This window comes from Danio rerio, chromosome 1 (genome assembly GCF_052040795.2).
Source record: "Danio rerio strain M-AB ecotype USA chromosome 1, GRCz13ab, whole genome shotgun sequence".
Classification (NCBI taxonomy): Eukaryota; Metazoa; Chordata; class Actinopteri; order Cypriniformes; family Danionidae; genus Danio; species Danio rerio.
The window spans coordinates 5,875,001-5,895,000 of NC_141021.1; positions in this window are offsets into that span (position 1 = coordinate 5,875,001).

Below are 20,000 nucleotides of genomic sequence, written 5' to 3' on the forward strand. Positions count from 1 at the left end.
TAAAATATCAAAATCATTGTCTATTATTATAAACGAAACATGATTATGATTCACGAAACATAAATAAAAAAAATAAAACTATATATATATATATATATATATATATATATATATATATATATATATATATATATATATATATATATATATATATATATATATATAGGGATAATTTATGGCTTGATGTGCTTTAAAGGATTTTAATAAAAGACATTTAGGCAAAGGCGAAGTGCGTGAAGTGTTTTTGCCCCCCTGAGCAAAGCTTTATATCGGCCAGACCATCTCAGAATCTGCCACTGGATCTCATCTCTTGCATCTCTGTAGTTTAAAGCATGATGTATAATTAATCTTGTGTGTATATAACGGTCAGTCTTTGGACTTTTGAACCTATTTTTTGTTCTCAGGTGTATTTTTTTGGCAGATCGCAAAGATCTGAGTTTCGTAATTAATTTATGACTGTAAACAATGTAAAATTAAACTGATCCTGTTTGTTTGGCTGACTGCTTTTGCTTTAAAGAAGAAAAATAAAGCAGAATGTTATCTTACCTGTCCTGATGTTCCATATTTAATTCATATGGTACTTTTAATAAGATTAGTATGTTTATTATGAGGGCGAGGCAGTGGCGCAGTAGGTAGTGCTGTCGCCTCACAGCAAGAAGGTCGCTGGTTTGAACCTCGGCTCAGTTGGCGTTTCTGTGTGGAGTTTGCATGTTCTCCCTGCCTTCGCGTGGGTTTCCTCTGGGTGCTGTGGTTTCCCCCACAGTCCAAAGACATGTGGTACAGGTGAATAGGGTAGGCTAAATTGTCTGTAGTGTATGAGTGTGTGTGTGAATGTGTGTGTGGATGTTTTCCAGAGATGGAAAGGGACTTGCTGGATAAGTTGATGGTTCATTCCGCTGTTGCGACCCCGGATTAATAAAGGGACTAAGCCGACAAGAAAATGAATGAATGAATGAATTAATTAATTAATTAATGTTTATTATGAAATGTAAATCGTGGAAATTCTGCTATAAATTATGTTAAGAGAAATAAAAAATAAAGATAAATAAAAAAGAGACTTATTGTGTTTCTATCACTCCAATAGGACTGTGGACACACTCTACCTACATACAGTTCTGTCCAATAGATGATTTTCATCATAGGTGCCATTTAAATCACACCTTTTCCATTTTCACAATTTTACCACGCAACATTGAGTGTTTGTGCAGTTCATCAAAAGCCTAAATCAGTGCACATTGTGTCCTGCAGATGAAACGGTGAAGTGACTGTTTAGTAAATTCCACTAGAATGTGTACTCGCACTAGTGTTTAATACCGAAGCGTTTTACAGCTTGAAAACAATAAAGATTCATTAGGGGGAAGGAAATTTATGTAGCTGGAGTGCTGTTAAAAACAACGATGCATGAAAAGGCACGAGGATTCAACCAGTAGTACTGATGTCCATCTTGCATTATCTGTGCCTGTTATTTAATGCTCATCTGTTCATCCTGACTTTTCCTCCAACTCTGACCTTCACCTGAGAAACAGACCCAGATTCTGGAGTTCTGCACTCTTATTTAGTAATATCCAGCCGTGATGGCAGATAGATTGATGGGTCTGCGTTTGCTGTCGAGATATTTTGGAGGTTATCCGATGGCGTAAAATTTAATTAGGGCTTTATTGATGGGAGATGTGGATAGCACAGACAGCCTGAAGAATACCTACAGCTCAAAGACGAGGGCAAAGGGGCAAATCCTGTGTGTCCGTCAATATGCCAACAAAAAGAGCGGTTTTGTCTTCCCATTTACACTCTATATAGAAATTGTGTTTTGCTGCTACAAAGCACACAGTCTATTTTTAGCCCGCTATCTGCAGCAGCAGTGACAGTGTTACAGTGAAACCAATCCATTTGAGAATATCTTAATCAATTCTCAAGGGTGAAGGCCTCAAGTTTTATATTTATTGGCCACAATCAGCGCTATTGCACGGGCAGTTGCACATTAGCAGTAATAAGAGAGCTGCGTCTGACTGACAGAGATGTGCTGCTGAGGTCACCTGGGTTACAGATGTCATCTGTCATGTGCTTGACAGTCAGATTAAGTATTCATGTATTCATGCCAACTCACTAACTGCAGTCTGTCTGTCTGTCTGTCTGTCTTTACACCAGTCCATCAACCCATCTATTCATCTATCTCTGCATCAGTCTATTCATTTATACACCAATTCCATCCATCCATCCATCCATCTTTACACCAATCCATCCATGCATCCATCGTCCATCTATCTTTACATCAATCCATCCATTTTTACACCAATCCACCCATCCATCCATTTATCATCCATCCATTTTTACATTAGTCAATCCACCCATCCATCATCCATCTATTCTTTCATCCATGTTTGTCAGTTTGTCAATCAATCCATCTATCCATTCATCCATCCATCTTTACACCAATCCATCCATTTATCCATCATCTGTCTATCTTTACATCAGTTCATCAATTTTTACACCAATTCACCCATCCATTCATTCATTCATCCATCCATCCATCTATTCACTCATCCATGTTTGTCAGTTTGTCAATCCATCCATCCATCCATCCATCTTTCCACTAATCTATTTTTACACCAATCCATCCATTCATCCATCATCCATCTCTCTTTACATCAACCCATCCATCTTTATACCAATCCATCAATTTTTACACCAATCCACCCATCTATCCATCTATCTTTACATCAGTCCATTCATCTATTAACCAATTTCTATCCATCTGTTCGTCCATCCATCCATCCATCCATCTATCCAACCAACCAACCATCTTTACACCAATCCATCCATTCATTTATCATCAATCTATCTTTACATCAATCCATCCATTTTAACACCAATGCACCCATCCATCCATTCATCCATCCATCCATCCATCCATCCATCCATCCATCAGTTTGCAATCGATTCATTCATCCATCTTTAAATATATCCATCTATCTTTACATCAATCCACTGTTCGTTACATCAATCCATCCATTCACCATCCATTTTCTCTCCATCCATCCATCCATCATCCATCCATCCATTTATCCATCCATCCATCCATCCATCCATCCATCCATCCATCCATCCATCCATCCATCCATCCATCCATCCATCCATTCATCCATCCATTCATCCATCCATGTCCATCTATATGTCAGTTTGCAATCCATCTATCCATCAGTCCATCCATCAGTTTGCAATCCGTCCATCCATGTCCGTCTATGTCCATGTTCATCTATATGTCAGTTTGCGATCTATCCATTCATGTCTATTTGTATGTCCATCAGTCCATCTCCATCTATATGTTAGTTTGCATTCCATCCACCCATCTGTACGTCTGTCCATCCTTACATCAGTATATCAATCTTTACAGCAGTCCATCCATCACTGTATCAATCTATTATTCTATTTATATTGTTTCTATCATCCTATCTATGTATCTATCTAACGTTTCATCCATCCACCCATCCGTCCAACAATCCATTGTTCTTTCATTCTATCTTTCCATCTGTCTGTCTGTCGGTTGATTACTCTGATTTATCTATATCATTATATCAGTTTATTATTCTATATATATTTTTGTTTATCTTTCTTATTTTAGTAGTAGTAATAGCTACCCTAAAAAGTCATTTGTAAGGCACATTAAGGGATTTGTTCATTCATTGCTCCATCATTTATTTAATTATTCTTTTGATCTATCCATTGATGTCTCTATCATTACAACCATAATCCACCAATTCAGTAGTCTTTCCATTGTTTTATCATTCCATTATCATCTAGTTAGGCCTGTAAAATGCCATTCAGTTTAATTAAAATTCAATTAGCATAATTATGAAGGTCCTAACCCAGTTCAGAATGCTACATGACACTGCATGTATTTATTCATGTCTTTAGGTAGACTTAGAAACAACTTTGACCTAAAACAAACCTAATGCCCTAGTCTACAAGAAGTGAATCAGAAATGCAGTGATGGCGAGTCTTCAGTGTCTATGTATCAGCATCATGTCAGCTTGTATTTGGCTCACTGGACAGAAACACACAGCTACAGGGTGGAGCAAGGAAATCCACAGCTGTTTGGCGTTATACCTCATCCTCTTCAGACTGAGACGCAAGGCCAGTGTCCCAGTTCACAGACTACCTTTAGGGAGAGGGAAAAAAAAAATCTCATGACATTTGGTGCACAAGCGCAACTCTGACTGTGACTAAACTGTGAAGCCCACCAAACTGTGACCACCCCATCAGCAACTAGTTATGTGCATCACAGAAGTCCTGACAGCCACGTCAGAGCAGATTCACCAGTGACAGCAGGGGGGTTTCTATTCAAAATAAGGTGTTATGTTGTTAAATCAACCTACTGGAAGCTACTGAAGTGCCTGTATTCACTCTGGTGATCGAAAACTGGTAATATATCGCTTATAATGTTCTATAAAAACAGACGTAGACATTTCTTCATCTTTAGTCAAGTCAAGTTGAGCTCTATTGTCATTTAACTACATGTGTGAGCATACAGTGAAAGTAAATATAGTGTTTCATAAGACCATGGTGCTACATAAATAATTCAATTCAAGTTTATTTGTATAGCACTTTTCACAATAATTATTGTTTCAAAGTAGCTTTACAAATCAAATTTAGAAATGTTACGGTTATTAGAGACCATAACTTTATTAGTTATTAAAACGTTAACTAATTCACTAGTAACTAATGACAGTAATCCAGTCTAGAGGTCATAAAATTTTTTAGCTTAGCAATATTTCTCGGATGAAAGAATGCTGTTTGATCTATAATAATAATAATAATAATAATAATAATAATAATAATCATAATCATAATAATAATATTAATAGGAAGAAGAAGAAGAAGAAGAAGAAGAAGACATGGGAGATGGCTTTCAAAAGTTAAGTTGCTGTCTAATATAACACCCACATTTTTTACAGTAGAGGTAATACTAACATTGTGTCCCTATGATTGAAGGTCAAGTTGTGAGATCTGCTGTGTACTGGATTTTGTAAATAAACAATCATAAACACTGGGCATAACATACCGGAGTGGTAATCTAACTTTATTAACTGACTAACTAACTACCTTACATATACTACAAATGCTTATAACCTACGACTACTTGTACATAATTTAGAACAAGATTATGCAAAAGAGGTATAATAGTTGTCAGATCACTTTAATATGCACTTCTATGTGTTGTGTATGTTGTCTATTCATTCTTCCTTTTTACCTGATCTCATTGTAAGTTCAATTATTTTATGGGTAAAAGACAGTAATGCTAAAATGTAATTTAAAAGGTTTGCAGTAGTCATTTTATTTGTATTCGCACATATATGTAATGCTCAAAAATATGTCTAGCCTGTATTTGTGTTAATACAATGCAACCTGAAAGTTATTGAAAACTTAAAAAAAAATGCGTACAACCTTTTATAGGGCAAATATAGATTGTCCATCTTCTTTATTGTGACTGATAACTTTAATGTGAATGTGTCTGCATATGTGTTATGTTTGTTAATTCAGTCTTTTATTTTATAATTTTATTTTTTTTTTTTTTAACTCATTGCAAGTGCATTTGTTTAATTATTATGCAGGTTACAGATAAAAAATGACATTAGTGAATTTGGACTTTATATTTTGGTGCATTTAAACAAAACAGTTTGGTGAATTTATTTACCAGTAATATTTATTTAATACGAGTGTGGTCACCTAACATCTTTAGGTACAGAATGACAATGAATTTAAATTCAAATAAGGTAGTGCAAAAATAAATAAATAAGTAGAAAGATAAATACAAAAATAACAACAACAATATTAATAATAATAATAATAATAATAATAATAATAATAATAATAATAATAATAATAATGATAATAATAATAATAATAATAATAATAATAATTATTATTATTATTATTATTATTATTATTATTATTGTTGTTGTTATTATAATAAATATACTTTTAAAATTGTAATAAATAATAATAATAATAATAATAATAATAATAATAATAATAATAATAATAATAATAATAATGATAATAATAATATTAATAAATACTATTTTAAAATAGTTATAAATAAACAAATAATGATAATAATAATAATAATAATAATAATAATAATAATAATAATAATAATAATAATAATAATAATAATAATATTTTAAAATTATATAATTAATTAATTAATATGTTATTGTATTCTTATCTTAATTATTCCTCTTTTAACCATTTAATAATATTTAAACATTTTTTTTCCTTACATATTAATTTTGGTGCACTAATTCTTGCACCTCCATCTTGCACTACCATCTTTTGTTAGATTATTTCCAATTTTAATTCATCTAATGTACAGTATACACACACATCTTATTTTTTACCATCCTATAGAACATATTCATTTAAAAGAGAGATATGGACCTATTTATGTGTTGTATACTATATATATATCAATGCCATATCACCAGCATCAGGCCAAAGTCTTCATGTTATGCTAGCATACCCCATATATAGATTTTTTTTATCCATTTCTTTAGATGTTAATGGTGGGTGGACTCTTTGTGCTTATATACAAAAGAGAAGGGTTATTATTGCATGCGTCATGTACCTTTGCAAGATCCTTTTTTTTTGTGTGTGTATTATTTTGTATGAACTACTTCTAATGTTTCCTTTCTGTGTTCCAGACTAAAATTGCAGGTCTGGTATATACCATTAGGAAACATACCTGTAGAGAGATGATAGAAACGATTAATAACAGCTTTTTAAATACACAAATGAGTCAGCAAGTTGTGTCAAACAAACACATCAGCTCGCGCACACACAAACATTTTAGATATTGTCTAATGGACGGGTTTTTTTTGCGTCTTTTATTTAGCGTTCATTAACGTCGGCCTCATCTTGCAGCTACTTTTTTATTTAATGGAGGTCCTAATCAAACACAGCTTACACATATGCATTAGTTAATGGTGGCTCTTTGCTGAGACGTGAAAGTGCCAGATAAATATGGGGCTTCAGCGCAGGCAGCCACAACTAATTGAAATAGGTTGGCAAAGAAAGTCTAAAACATAATGAATCAAGACAATGGCCAAAGTAATTACAGCCATGGAGGAGAATCATTACTGGAGCCGGACTGAGGTGTTGAACTCCCGCACAAAGCCAAAACACATCTCTTGATTAGCTGGTACGCCTTATTTCCACATACGCACACTTTACAGTATAAAGTGGGGTGTATATGTGACAGATGAAGACTCTTTTATTCTTTGCTTTCGTGCTTGAGACTGTGGAGCTTTTAGAAAAGCATAAACAATGGTTTATATAATAATCAGTGGTGTATTGTTGTCGGCACAAAAAACTTTGAGGAAGTTTTAATTGAAGAACTAATTATGATACAACTTAATTTACATACTGTAGCTGTATTGAAAATATAGTACACATTGCAGCACTTGCTCTTTCTAAAGCCTGGTTTATACTTCTGCGTCAAGTGACCGGCATAACACACGGCGCATGCAACGCGCGTAGCTGTGCATTTATACTTCTGCGCGCTGTCTCTGTCAGTCTGCATTAACACTTCCGAAACGCTAGTTGGCAGTGAGGTGTTAATGTTCCTCTGTGTCGAGTTTCCTCGCTGCTTTTTTGCTTTTCCTGAACACATCCGGGATGTACAAGTGGCTCAAACTCGCTCATTTTGAGGCAGCAACCGGCGGACGTGCCGCAACTTTAACTATGAGGTAAACACAAAACAAAACTTTCCATCCGGAGCTCTTCACGGGACTCCACAATTGTAAACAATCGCTACATTGGGTTTGCGCCATTCTCGCGGCTCTTGGTCCCGCCCAGACTCGTCAGCGCTACCAAGCCGACCAATCACAGAGCTTGCGCTACGCGTTGTTGCGACGTGTAGTTACATTTTTTGAGAGGTGCACTGCAGTGACGGCCACGGCGAAGGGCTATGCGTCAGCGCCGTAGCATACGCCGGTGTTTGACGCAGAAGTATAAATCAGCCTTTAAAATGTACCCCATATACATTTCTGGAGAGCACCAAATACATCCCAGGAGTTTTTTTTTGTAGTTTTAGTTTTTGAGAATTCACCAGAGGCCGCTGTGTGTGATTTTAGATCTCAAATTTCTCTTGCGAGTGCCATTCGCGCCTGCTGCTCGCATGTAAATTCACCAGAGGCTGGTGTTGATTAACTAAATGAAGGCTGTTTTATTGTTTTATACTTCTGCGTCAAACGCATGTGTATGCTACGGCGCAGCCTATGTAGAGCAAGCTCTGTGATTGGTCGGCTTGGCAGCGCTGACGAGTCTGGGCAGGACCGAAAGCCGCGCGAGTGGTGCAAGCCCAATGGAGCGATTGTTTACAAGTGTGGAGCCTCATAAAGAAGCTCCGAATGGAAATTTTTGTTTTGTGTTTACCTCATAGTTAAAGTTGTTGCACTTCTGCCAGTTCCTGCCTCAAAATGAGCAAGTTTGACCCACTTGTACACCCCGGAAGTGCTTAGAAAGAACAAAACACCAGCGAAGAAACTCGACATAGAGATACATTAACACCTCACTGCCAACTAGCATTTTGGAAGTGTTAATGCAGACCAACAGAAAAAGTGCGCAGAAGTATAAATGCACAGCTACGGTCGTTAAATGCGCGGTTGGTTATGCCAGTCACCTGACGCAGAAGTATAAACCAGGCTTGACTGACCGATTGATCGCCCCATCCTCCCCCTTCCCTAAACCCAACCAATAGTGTTGTTAATAGCACAGATTGACCTGCCCACCCATCCTGAACTAACCGACAGTTTTAAAAAGAAATCCAGAAAAAGAAAAGCCCTCGCCTGATTTTTACCATTTAATTGTACTTTTTGGCTTTTGTTTTTGTCATATCTGCTTTTTGGAACCGTTCTTCGTTAGACGCAAACCGTGACATCGTGGTCAACTCCTCCCTGCATCTCAAGTCCGCTGGCGTACATGGCGAGCCACTGGGAAAACTCGGAACAGCGGAAAAGCTGTCCACGCAGAGATAATCTGTCAGCTGGTACGTGTGAAATGGAACGGCATCATACCGCCCCGTAGCATTTAATTTAAAGGTTCAAGAAACCCTCAAGTACTTTTTTTGAGATTTTAACAAATTTGTGTGTGTTGAGCATCAGTTAAGACAATGTTAGCTCCTGTCAGCTTTAATTGTGGTGAAAACTGGATAATTTTGAGCTTTTGTCAGGAAATTTCAGCTTCTGGGTTTAAAGTTATTTTTGGGACGGGATCAAAATAAGTGACGTAGCGCAAAACTGCAAGTGAAGTGATGACACGTCGAGATCTCATTATTATTCATAGTGAAGTTTTCTTATCCTATGAGAAAAGTCTGCTTCTTAATTATTCATGACTGCGCGAAGGCGGTGCCAAGCTGTGAGTCCCTATGATGATGACTGGGTGAAACCGCGTCCACGGACCCACGGCACACAGTGCTTAGCCTTTCATAAATGATCGTACATGTTTGTTTCCATGATCCACGGGGTTTTCTCACAGCTCTGCCAGCTATCGGTAGTATTCTTTTTTTTTTTTTTAAGGGGAGGAGCTCCTCTCTTTATGTTTCAACTGAGAATGTCAAACATTGAATAAAAAAGAAATACACATTTCAAATCACTTCACAGCACTTTTTTGACAAGTCAGAAGTCAAATCTATTCTCAGTTTTAAGATGCTTTCATACACTGTAAACTATTTATTTATGTCCAGTAAATAAATTTACGTCAGCAACTTGTTTACTAAGCAGACAGAATGACCCTGCAGATACCCTGCAGATCCTGATTACATTTGCTCTTTTTGTTCTGTGAGTCATGATGGAGTTAATATTGAACAATCTATAACATTTTCATTTGGGCCTAGGTCAATAGTCTGGTTAAGTTGTTGAGTTGTTATTGAACCAGAGGTCGGTCAGTCAGTCAATTTACCAAGATAAGAGCCCACGAGGGACAAATCCACTTCACCACGTGCCCCGAATCTTCATCATCCAGAACTCTTCAAATTCCTGCCACATACATTACAATCTGGGATGCACTAAACAAACACCAGATGAAGCAACAATGCAGCTTATTTTACTGTGTATTATAACAACCATTGCTTCTGTGTTTATGTGTGTGTAAATGATTCATTTTAATCATCTTCTCTCATAATTGTATTTTTAATACGAAAGAAAAACACATACAAGTACATTCGCATCTTTTAATCACTAATGTTTCATTGACTAAAACAAATCCTTAATAAAAGTAGCTTTTATTACTATTAAATGGCAATCCATTTTAAGTGCTCTTAAATGTGCCCTATAGTTGGCACATCATTTTCTTTTATTTTCAGTCTCTTTGAAAAGCCAGAGCTGTGACTTAATAAAAATAAAATAAGATAAAATCAACAACAACAACAATAGTAGTACTACTTCTACTACTACTTCTACTAGTACTACTACTAATAATAATAACAATAATAATAACAATAATATGAGATATGGGATATTATTATTATTTTTTTATTATTATTATTATTATTATTATTATTATTATTATTATTATTATTAGTAGTAGTAGTAGTAGTAGTAGTAGTAGTATTATTTATTATTATTATTATTATTATTATTATTTTTTTTTTTTTTTATTATTATTATTATTATTATCATTATTATCATTATTATTATTACTATTATTATTATTATTATTATTATTATTATTATTATTATTATTATTGATAATAATATATAATGATGATGGTAATAATAATAATGACATACTGAATAATAATAATATTAATAATAATAATACTAATAATAATAATAATAATAATAATAATAATAATAGTAACAATAATAATATTAATAATAATAACAATAATGATAATAATAATAATATTAAGAAGAAGAAGAAGAAGAAAAAGAAAAAGAAAAAGAAAAGAATAACAATAATAATAATAATAATAATAATAATAATAATAATAATAATAATAATAATAATAATAATAAGTAGTATAATAATAGTACTTTTTGTGAACAAATAGAAAAATGTATGTCCAAAGGTCACTAACACATTGCTAATGCATTCTAGGGGGTTGCCAATACATTGCTAGACAGTTGCTATGCTACTTTACGGTTTTCTTATTGAGCTGGTGTTTCTTGGTTACTTACTGTAGGTATCTGGAGAGGTTTTTAGTATGTTGCCATGTGATTTCAATTAGGAGCTTTTGTTATTTGGTTTCTAGAGTACTCTGGCTTGTAGATGAAGTGTTTGAAGTGGTTCAGTGGTTGCCTACTGGCCTTTTTGTTAGCTATTTTCACAAAGTATTGGTTATTATGGTTGCCACATTCATATGAGTTCTATTCATAAATGCGAATGTCCATTTTAAAAGGCATACATGTTGGAAATGCTGAGTACACACACACATACATCATTATCCCTGTGTAACTTTTGGTTCGCTTTACACTGTAAATTATGATTAGCTGACTTTACTTAAAAAACAAAGTAACCTTGTTGCCTTATAATTATTAAGTAAACAATTTACATTTAGAATGCTGGACCTCGTCTGACCCTGGAGTGTCACAGGAATCAGTCTCATGCTCTCCAGTCCGTCTATCTATTATTTTGACTTGCATTATGAGACCTTGCACTTTCTTCCAATAATTTAAACCACAAAAAAAGTTGGATAAATTGAGTATAATTAAAATGTCAAGTCACTTTGTTAAACAGTCGAGTTTAATTTTCAACATCAAAAGTCGACAGAGCAGGGTTAACAACCCACAATGCAATTCACGACCGTTAAGCAACAGAAAACTCACTAAATATGGAAACTGTTATACCAGATTTCTTTACAGTGTGCATAGCTTACATTTGTTTTGTAAAACACAAGTTATAATGGGCATTTATTATTAAAGAAAAGTCTAGTATGTGCACCTCTTTTTCTTTTTCTTTATAAGACACCTGTAAAGTGACAGCGACTAAAGTGCATTAAAGCTGATAACTTCCGTAACAGCAGGAAGTCTTATCGCAACTGACACTGTGTTATTTAATTAATGGGTCCAATCTAAGTGCAAGTTCATCCGTCAAATCTTAATTAGCCAACAGTGGCTTCTAATGCTTTTTTCCCCTCCATAACTTAGTGCCTCTAGTGAATTTTAGGAACATTGGAAAAATTGCAGCTGCTTTCTAGATATAGCTCATCCCCTCCGGTATGGCTATAGAGAGAGAAAAAAAAAAGAAAAGTTTTCATACCTTATCAGGCAGCACTTGTAAGTTAATAAATATATTTAATGTTCATTTAAATATGCTGCACCATGAAGTATTTTATAAATCTGTGGCAGGCAGAAGCAGACACTTTTTTTTTTTTTTTTTTTTTTGCACAGAAATTAAATAATAATAATAATAAAGAATAAATAAAAGTAAACAAATTAATTTTCATATTTATGTGAAATAATAAATAAATATAGTAACTAAAATCTTTAAAACTTTAAAAACATATTAAAAATAAAAAAGTGAGCAAATGAATACATAAAATAACAAGTACAAAAGGAAATAAATAAACAAATAAACAAAAATTATAAGTAAAAAGCAAATGAAATAAATAAGTTTGCCTATTTATGTGAAATAATTCTAAAATATAGTTACTAAAAACTTTTAAAACGCAAATAATGAAATAACGAAATACATCTGCATATTTTTGTAAAATTTATTTAAAATATAATAACTACAAATGTACTGTATATAATAAAAATAACAGTAAAAACATAAAATAAATAAATAAATAAAAATACCAAGTAAATGAATGAATAAATAAATAATTTAATAAATAAATAAAAAACTAAATAAACTACTGGTTTTCAGTGCAAAATCAATTAGAACCAAATGTTTGCTAAACAAACTAAAATGCAATAAATATTCAATATAATAAGTATATTAAATATAATATATATAACAAATATAATTAAATATAAATTAAGTATTACTGAAATTAATATAAAAACTTATTATAAAAATATATCAAAAGTATATATTTGCACACATTTCAAAATAAATAAATACATAAAATAAATAAATAAAGAAAGTAAACAGATAAATAAATAAACAAATAAATAAATAAACATATACATAAATAAATAAATAAAACTTATTACAAAAATCTGTTATACAAACTTATTATATATTGACATACATTTACATATAAATAAATGAATAAATTAATTAATTAATTAAAAAATCTGCATATTTATGTGAAATAATTTTAAAATATAGTTATTACAAGCTTTAAAAACACGAAAGAAAGAAAGAAAGAAAGAAAGAAAGAAAGAAAGAAAGAAAGAAAGAAAGAAAGAAAGAAATTTAAAGATTAATAAAAACTTTTACTTAAGGTTTTTTTAATGCGGATTCAATTAGAACCACTTGTTTGGTATATTATATAAAATATAATGTATAATACATGTACTAAAAGACAAATTATTACTTTACTAACTGTGTTGTAGATAAATCACCTAAAAATTTGAATATTGTCCAATATTGTTAGTGAAATTAATGTAAAAACTGAATTATTATATATTTAAACACCTTAACATATAAGAATATAAAAAAAAAAACTAATGAAAAACAATGTGCCTTAACAAAATAAACATAGCAAATTTTGATATTACACAGACTTCAAGAACAGCTCTTTGCAATTATCATAATAATAATCAGCACATGGTTCAGTCTTATAGCCACAAAAATCACTCCCCTAGAAGAGATCTCTAAATCGCAACGCAGACATGAAGTCAATAACGTCCTATCATGTCTTGTGTTCTACTTAGCTATTTATATGCCGTTTTTCATCCCCACTTTGGTGTCCCTTGATATTTATAACATGAGCCGTGGCTTTAGATTGACCTTTGGAGACTCTGGCAGGTTTCCAGATGCTTGTCAGCCTTGTTCTACTTTCCCTACAGATAGACTCGCCACAGCCGCTCTTAGATGGCTCCAATTCAGTCTGCAGCCATGACCTGCAGTCCCTGAACACCAGACCAGTGATCTGGAGACACAGATAGGGAGATAGAGATAGAGAGAGAGAGAGAGAGAGAGAGAGAGACACATATCTAGATTATTATAAATCAATCATAGTATATATACTGATTATTATTGTTATTATTTTATCCTAAAATGTTGATTAAGAGTACGGTTTAATTTATTGTTATTATTTTTAATTTGCATTTTATTGTATTATTTATTTATTTATTTAATTTATTATCACTATTTTTTATTTATGTCATAAATTTGGTGCAAAACTAAGCTTATTTTTAATAACAGAGGTAATTCTATAAAGCCATATTCTCTCAGAAATGTTTAACAAGTCTATACCTTTATAAAAAACAACATAAAACATATATTAAATTAATTATAAAGTCTTGATTTAATTAAATGAAAGTTAATAGGCTTTTTTCTTCCATTGTGACGTGCTTGAAACTTGGTCCTGAATTTAGAAGAAAAAAAATCCACCCTAAATGAAAGCCCTGCCCTAAATTATTGATTGTCCCATCCTAAATGACTCATATCTTTCATTCATTCATTCATTCATTTTCTTTTCGGCTTAGTGCCTTTATTAATCTGGGGTCACCACAGTGGAATGAACCGCCAACTTATCCAGCACATTTTTATGCAGCAGATGCCCTTCCAGCAGCAACCCATCTCTGGGAAAATGACTGATATCCCTGCCTAAAATATTAAAAGCCCCACCTTAACAGATTGATAGCCCCACCCCACCCTAAATTATTGATAGCCCCACCCGAAAGGACTGTTAGCCCCACTTAAAGGACTAATAGCTCCAACCCAAATGACTAATCGCCATGCCTTAAAATATTGATAGCCCCACTCGAAAATACTGATAGTCCCACCTATAAGATTGATAGTTCCACCTTAATTTATTGATAGTCCCCCTGAAAGGACTGATAGCCCCAGCCTAAATGATTAATTGCCCCGCCTTATACGATTGATAGTTCCGCCCTAATTAATTGATAGCCCCACCCAAAAGGACTGATAGTCCCGCCCTAAATTAATGTTATCCCCCTTAACAGAATGATAGCCCCATCCTTATAAGATTGATTGCCCTGCCCTAAAATATTGATACCCCCAACCTAAAGGACTGATAGCTCTGCCTTAAAGGACTGATAATTCCACCCTAAATAATTGATAGCCCCGCTCTAAATTACTGATAGCCCCACCTAAAAGGACTGATAGCCCTGCTTAAAAGACTGATAGTCCCACCCTAAATGAATGATATCCCCCTTAACAGATTGATAGCCCCATCCTTAAAAAGATTGAGAGCCCTGCCCTAAAATTTTGATACCCACATTCTAAAGGACCGATAGCACTGTGCTAAAGGATTGATTATCCCACCCTAAATGATTGATAGCCCCGCTCTAAATTAATGATAGCCCCACCTAAAAGGACTGATAGCCCTGCTTAAAGGACTGATAGTCCCACCCTAAATGACTGATAGCCATGCCTTAGAAAATTGATAGCCCCACCCTAAATTTTCAATAGTCCCACTCTAAAAGACTGATAGCCTCGGCTTAAAAGATTGATAGCCCTGCCCAAAATTATTAATAACCTCACCCGAAAGGACTGATAGCCCTGCTTAAGGGACTGATTGTCCCACCCTAATTGACTGATAGACACGCCTTAAAAGATGGATAACCCCGCCCTAAATTTTTGATAGTTCCACTCTAAAGGATTAATAGTCCCTCTTAAATGTCTAATAGTCTTGCCCTAAAGCATTGATAGCCCCAGTTTATATTAGTATGAATTTGATTTATTTAATTGTATTTTATTACATGTAATTTAGTTTAGTATAGTATTTTTTATTTATTTTCTTGTAGTTTACTTTCATTTTATATTAGTTTTTTAATTTATAATTATTATTTTTATTTTATTAACCTGTGATATTTAGGTTAATGGATATAAAAACAAATCAACATCAGATTTTTTATTAATTAATTAATTTATTTATTTATTTTATTTTATTTTATTTTATTTTATTTTATTTTATTTTATTTTATTTTATTTTAACCTATGACAAAGTTAAAAACAAACCATCACCAGAATATGCATTATTTTGACATTATTTGTATTTTATTTCATTTAATTTCACACTCATTAACTGTTCCAATGTGACATCTGCTCTTACACAAAGTTAAGACCCTCACGCCATTAGCTTAGCAACATGCTAATGAGGAACTCTGCTGAAATGAGTTGATATTTAATTGCTCTCACTGTAGTGCATTCTGAGTGCACTTATGAGGGTTGATTTGGTTTTGAAGCCACAGTCGACGGGCGAGGGTTTGGAACAGAGCTGCTGTCAGGTATCAGGCATTGAGAGGAGAAAACAGCTCACAGAAGGATGTGATCATCTGTGAACTACAGACGGCTCTGTGTTTTCCAGATCAGCAGATGACTCACTCTCTTTGACATGCAGATACTGAGCGGAGGGAAATAATAACTGCAAAACGTTGACAGCAAAATGCCAGGCATCATCGCAGACACTCATCTTTCCTTATTATTCCTCATTTGCACGATTCAAATCATGAATCTCTCTTTCTTTCTGTAAATAATTTGTCAGATGGAAAGGCGTCCTTTACCAGAGCATGCCTTAAAAGCAATAATGATCTTACCTTAGCAACCGTTGCCATTCGCCACCAGAGGTTCTCTTCTATTTTTTGCAGGGAATCTGTGTGAAGTTGATTTTTGGGGTGTTTTCAGGAGATATACCGAAATATGATTGCATTTTGTTATGCGAGACTCGTGGTTATTATAAGCTAAAACGTGCTACAAAGTTGCTCAAAATAAACTTTAACGTAAAGAAATGAAATAATAACGACAATAATAAAAATAACAGCAACAAAATTATTTTGTTATTATTACTGTTGTTATCGTTGTTTATTATTATTATAATTATTATTCGTATTAATGTTGCTGTTGTTTTAGTTAGTTGCCAAATAAACATATATATTTTTTTAACTTTGCTAAAATATGTGTTGTTGTTGTTGTTGTTGTTGTTATTATTATTATTATTATTATTATTATTATTATTATTATTATTATTATTATTATCAATGTTGTTGTTGATGTCATTTTAATTAGTTGCCAAATAATTATTTTTAAATTATTTTAACTTTACTAAAAATATTATTATTGTTATTATTATTATTATTATTATTATTATTATTATTATTTATATTATTGTTATTTTTGTTATTTGCCGAATAAACATATTTTTTAATTAGTTTAACTTTACTTAATTACTTATTATTATTATTATTATTATTATTATTATTATTATTATTATTATTATTATTATTAACGTTGTTGTTGTTGTTGTTGTTGTTGTTGTTGTTGTTGTTGTTGTTGTTGTTGTTGTTATTTTAGTTAGTTGCCAAATAAAATATTTTTAAAATTATTTTAACTTCACTAAAAAAACATATTATTATTATTATTAACAATAATAATAATAATAATAATAATAATAATAATAATAATAATACTAATAATAATTTACAGTCAAATCCCAATTGAATTGACTAGAAGGAAGACAGAATCACAGGTAAAATGGAATGCCATGGAAAGTAGGGCACACAGAGTTAGTTACGTAAATCTCTAAATTATAGATCGATTTGGCTGCTTGAGCGGTGGGAGACGCTGCTACAGTGAGCGATGCCATCCTCGCCGAGCGGGCACCCATATCAAACAGATGGCGGCACCAGATGATGGGCACCACCAGATTTATGTTTCACAGTGGGTAACATTGGTGACACCATTTAAACAGAAAGGCTGTTTGGGGGTTTTACGTTCCTGCAGATTTGTCAAGAAAATCAGTAAAGTCGCTCTGTGGCATCCGAAGCCTCGAAACATGGACTTGGTCTTGAGGAAAAAAATAATAATAATAAAATAAAAAAACTGCAATATCTAAAAGGCCCCCACATTCCACTCAATTATTCTCCTTTCCGCTCTGGAAAGGCTTTTTTTCCCCCAGCGTTTCAACCCACAGGTCGCTTTGTGTTTAGGGAGAGAAGCTAAAAGACATGGAGAGGGTCTTAGAGATCGCTCGGTTTGATCATTTCTCAGCACCGAGTCTATTTTGACATGTTACTCGGGAGTATGGTGACCTACTAACAGAAAAAGAGAAAAAACAACAACACCCAAATAAATAAAAAAAACAAGCAGTGTGAGTTTGTGCGTTTGGTTTATGTGGAGCTTGTTTTCTCTTTTTTCCTCATTGTCTTACATTCTCATGCCAATTTCTGCTGCTTGAAAAATACGGCACGTTTTTTTTTCCCCTTTGAAGTGGCAGGAATGAAACAAGGCGACAGCGCCTGTGGGTCACATGAAGCTTTCGGCACAAATTATTCACAGTGCTGGGTCACTGTGCAATGCAGAAATAATAAATACACTTCTGCTTCACGTCAACAGCATTATAGTATATGTGTGCATGGTTTAAAAAGATGAACAAGAATTGTTTTTGTAGTTTGCTTTGAAAGAAATGATGTTAATAATAATTCCTTACATGTATATAGCTCTTTTCTGGGCACTCAAAGCGCTTTACACATTGGGGGGAATCTCCTTATCCACCACCAGTGTGCAGCATCCACCTAGATGACACAACAGCAGCCATATTGCACCAGACCACACACCACACACCAGCTGAGTGGTGGAGAGGAGACTGGGTGGTGAAGCCAATTATGATATGGGGATGGTTAGAAGGCCATGATAGACAGGCCAGTGAGCAAATTTGGATGTCGAGGTAAAACCCTGATATTTTAAACGACCTCGGTTTAACATCTCATCCGAAAGATGGCGTTCACTGAACAGTATAGAGTCCCCATCACTATACTGGGGCATTAGGACCCACACAAACTGCAGGTTGGGCGCCCCTGGCTGGTCTCACTAACACTACTTCCGGCAGCAACCTAGCTTTCCCATGTGGTCTCCCATCCAGGTACTGACTGGGCACAGCCCTGCTTAGCTTCAGTGGGCGACCAAGTGAGAGTTGCAGAGAGCTAGCTGCCAGCAAATAAACTGATTGAATTTCTTATTCAAAATCTATATGGGGTTGGAAATCAGTGCAAACGTCAGGAAATATCTAATTAGTAAATATCACTGCAACATATTATTTATGCAGTCAAGCAAAGGGTAAAGGAAATGTATCGAAACAGGTCTTAGAAACAATAAAAAGAGTATTTAGAATGGTGCGTTTACACCAGATGTGGATTAAGCAACCAAGGCTTATTCTGGAACCGTAGCCCCGCAGACGTTTCTGGAGACCGTGAAATATGTCCCGGGATATACATATTTGCGCAGTTTTTGTTTGTTTTGGCTGCTGTGTGCGCTTTTTCGCGTCTTGAACGCCTCTCGCCTCTCGAACGCGTTCTGGAACGTGCCCGGCTCCTCCTTGGGCTTCAGCTCCGCCGTCGTAACACGACGAGCTAACCGGACGAACTGGTTGCGGCAGGAAAGCCCTCCACAAGGAGGAGGTGAGCCATCAGCCCAGCCGGCAAGCGAGAAGAGGAGCGCCGTAACAGTGTTCGCTTGAAAAAAACAAATGCGGCCATACGTACCTCCGGCCATGTAAATCGCGGTCTCCAGAAACGTCCGCGGGGCTACGTTTTCAGAATAAGCTTGGGTTGGGATTAAGCATCAAGCCCGAGTGATTTACATTTTAAGTCAATGCAAAGACATGAATAGACATCCTAGACTGCAGCTCAGCACAGGATGTTCAGCCACAGGAGAAATGGTGGTTGCCAACTGAGCCTGTTTTTTTATTGTGTTTTTTATTCCTTCACTTTCGTCAATTGGCGGAGTTTGTTTCTCGCCACTGTCCTCACTGGCTTGCTTGGTTTGGGACCTGTGGAGCTGCGCATCGTTGGATTTACTCTTCGGTGTTTAGACTTTCAGCAGTGAAAATTAAACAATACTGAACTGAACTAAACTAAACTTCAACT